This window comes from Apodemus sylvaticus, chromosome 13, assembly GCF_947179515.1.
Source record: "Apodemus sylvaticus chromosome 13, mApoSyl1.1, whole genome shotgun sequence".
NCBI lineage: Eukaryota > Metazoa > Chordata > Mammalia > Rodentia > Muridae > Apodemus > Apodemus sylvaticus.
In genome coordinates, this window is record NC_067484.1 from 67,274,272 (window position 1) to 67,277,877 (window position 3,606).

Sequence of the window (3,606 nt, forward strand, 5' to 3'; positions counted from 1 at the left end):
CCAGCACTTGGGAGCAGAAGTAGGCGGATTTCTGAGTTCAAGACCAGCCTGGTCTACAAAGTGAGTTCCAGAACAGCCAGGGCTACCCAGAGAAACCGTGTCTCAGAAAAAAAATTAAAAAAGACTCAGCCCGGGCTGGAAAGATGACTCAGTAGTTAAGAGCACTGACTGCTTTTCCAGAGGTCCTGAGTTCAATTCCTAGCAGCCACATGGTGGCTCACAATCATCTATAATAGGATCCAATGCCCTCTTCTGGTGTGTCTGAAGAGAGCGACAGTGTGCTCATACACATAAAATAAATACATCTTAGAAAAAAAAGAAGGAAAGGAAAAGGAAAAGGAAAAGGAAAAGGGAAAGGAAAGGAAAGGAAAGGAAAGGAAAGGAAAGGAAAGGAAAGGAAAGGAAAGGGAAAAAGAAGAGCCAGCCATTATCCATGGTGCCCACCCTAGGTCCTGGATTATAAGAAAGAAAGCTCAAAACGAAACCATGAGAATGCCAGGGATGGTGGCACACACCTTTAACCCTAGCACTTGGGAGGCAGAGGTAGGTGGATCTCCCGTGAGTTCAAGACTGGCCTGGTCTACATAATGGGTTCCAGGACAGCCAGGATTATATAAAGAGACCCTATCCAAACAGCAGCAACAACAACAAGGGGCTTTCTCTTCTTCTGGAAAACACCAAATGGCAGATGACAGCCAGTGTAGTGAGGGGCTGGAGGACCCGGGGTCCCAGGATTAGAAAGCTGTGGCGGCTTTTGAGGTCTTAGGGGCTGCAGTCCTGCTCGAGGCCATGGCTGTAGTCGAGGCTACGGGGCTTGTGGAGGCAAAGCTGAAGACAAAGAGTATTGCCTGTCACCAAGCTGGACCACCTGGTTAAGGACACGAAGATCAAGTCCTTGGAGGAGATCCACCTGTTCTCCCTGCCTGTTAAGGAGTCTGAGATCATTGATTTTTTTTCCTGGGTGCATCCCTAAAGGATGAAGGTCTGAAAATCACGCCAGTGCAGAAGCAGACTCAGGCTGGCCAGCGGACCAGGTTCAAGGTTTTCATCACTATTGGGGACCACAATGGTCATGTTGGTCTTGGTGTTAAGTGCTCCAAGGAGTTTGTCACTGCCATCCTAGGGGTCATCATCTTGGCCAAGTTTCCCAACATTCCTGTACTGAGAGGTTTGGGGGTGGGGGATTGAGGCTTCTGGGATTGGCAAGCTCCACACGGCTCCGTGCAAGGTGACAGGCCGCTGTGGCTCTGTGCTGGTGCACATCCCTGCCCCCAGAGGCACTGGCATTGTCTCTGCTCCTGTGCCCTACAAGCTCCTGATGATGGCCAGTATAGATGACTGCTACCCATCAGCCAGAGGCTGTACTGCCACCCTGGGTAACTTTGCCAAGGCTAACTTTGATGCTATCTCCAAGACCTACAGTAACCTGACCCCCGACCTCTGGAAAGAGACTGTGTTCACCAAGTCTCCTTATCAGGAATTCACTGATCATCTTGTGAGAACCCAGGCTCCAGCTGTAGCTACCACATAAGGGTTTTTAACACAAGAAAAATAAATAAATTAAGTCTGTGGGGGAAAAAAGAAAGAATGAACTTGGGGGACAAGTCAGTAAGCAGCATTCTTCTGTGGCCTCTGCTTGACTCCCCTCAGTGATGGACTATGACTGGGTTATGTAAGCCAAATAAAGCCTTTCCTCTCCAGGTTGCCTCAGGCCAATGTGTTAGCACAACAACAAAAATCAAAGACAGAAGTTGGTCCAGGAGTGGTGCATGGCAGTGACAGACCTGACATATTGTTTTGCAGAAGAGTATGGGAGTGTTTAAAATTCTGAACTGGAAAAGCCACTGAGCGCTCAAAACTTAACGGAATTATCTGTGGAAGCTTGGAAGATAATGTAGACGGCTGGGATCCTGGTTTAGGAAATTTCAGAGAGAAGCACAAACCTCTCTCAGAGCCATTCATGTGATACCTTGTGTTGTGTGTGTGTGTGTGTGTGTGTGTGAGTGTGTATGTGTGTGTGTGTGTGTGTGTGTGTGAGAGAGAGAGAGAGAGAGAGAGAGAGAGAGAGAGAGAGAGAGAGAAAGAGAGAGAGACATGTTGTTTTAAGAATCTGTGGTTTCTGGTCAGCTGAGGCTAAAAGAGTGATTAACAAGAGAGCAGTCTCCCGGGGTGAAATCCTCTGAGAAGTGTTTCCTCAGAGTCATCATGGAGAAAATGTGATCATGAGAGTTCTAGGCTACAAAGAGGCTACAATGTCTCAAGTCAACAGCAGAGCCTGGTAAAGTGTAAGTCTCCCACATGATACTGGTTTTGCCCCCATGAACACTGTAGAACTGAACAAGTTATACATGTACCTCCCTGAGAGGCCCAGAGAGGTACAACCCCAGTTGTAGTTGAGACACCAGGATACTGGAGATGCCAGGGGCTGTAAGGTGACTGCCTAGGACATCAGGTGAGGAAGAGAGCATACTGGACAGGCTGTGTGTGTTGTCAATGGCAGAACCAGAGAAGTGGAATGGCCCAAGCCCTTTGGAGGCCAGAAGATTGTGAGCCCCAGACTTGGGACACAGAGTTTTACATAGTTGGATTTTGGTTTTGCTTTGATCTGATTGTAATTGTGCCCTGGGGCTCTTCCCTCTTGGAAGTAGAAAGAGTAGAAAGTATGTAACTTATTTTGGATTTTTCAGAAGCCCACAGTTGAAAGACCTTGGTTATTCTAAAGAGATGAAGCTTTTAAAGTGTTGTTGGAAGTTTTCAAGAGTATGAGACTTTTACAAGTTGGAACATGTTGTGATTTTGAAATTAGCATGAGACCTTGGGAATGAGCAAGAGAGGAAAGGTTATGATTTAATAGCTACGTGTTTGTGTGACAAGTTAACAAGAGGTCACTTTCCCTGAAATTACAGAGCAAAAGCAATAAGGTTAACGTGAGCATCTCTTTTTCTGGAAATCTTAGGTAGACTCCACCCCAGCACGGTGATCAGTAGAGTCCATCAAGTGAGCTACTAGCCAAGCCTGCTCTCTGAAGACAATTGGTCAGGTTCAGGAGGCTAAGGGAAGCTAACTTCTTAAAGATTTTCAGTCTCCTTTCCCAAGAAAGCCCGCTCACTCTCTTGGGAAGCACTTCTGAATTCAATGAACAAAAATGACCCGCTCAATCCAGGGACAGTGGTGCACGCCTATGATCCCAATACTTGGGAGGTGGAAACAGAAAGACCAGAAGTTGGAGATGATCCTTGGATATACAATGAATCTGAGGCTAGCATGGAATGTGTAAGATTGTCTAAAATAATGAGAGTAGGGCTGGGGATGTGGCTCATTTGTAGAGTGCTTACCTAGTACTCAGGAAGCTCTAGGTTCCCCTAGCACCATATGAACTGGGCATAAAGGCACGTATGTACAGCCCAAGTACTATAAAAGCAAAATGAATATCGAGAGTTCAAGGACAGCTTCAACTACATACTGAGCTTGAGGTCAACCTGGACTATATGAGGCCCTGCCTCAAAATTAATTAACTCATTAATTAAACATTAATCAATTAATATGTATTATTAACTATAATTAATATACTCGGTAATTAAAATAAATAAGAAGGAAAAAGAGTCA

The 3,606-nt window shown here is 45.8% G+C and overlaps 1 pseudogene; it reads left to right on the plus strand.

The window, feature by feature from the left end:
- The first annotated feature begins 335 nt into the window (after window positions 1-335).
- Window positions 336-1,531, plus strand: LOC127663656 (40S ribosomal protein S2-like; annotated as a pseudogene).
- Window positions 1,532-3,606: the final 2,075 nt, after the last annotated feature.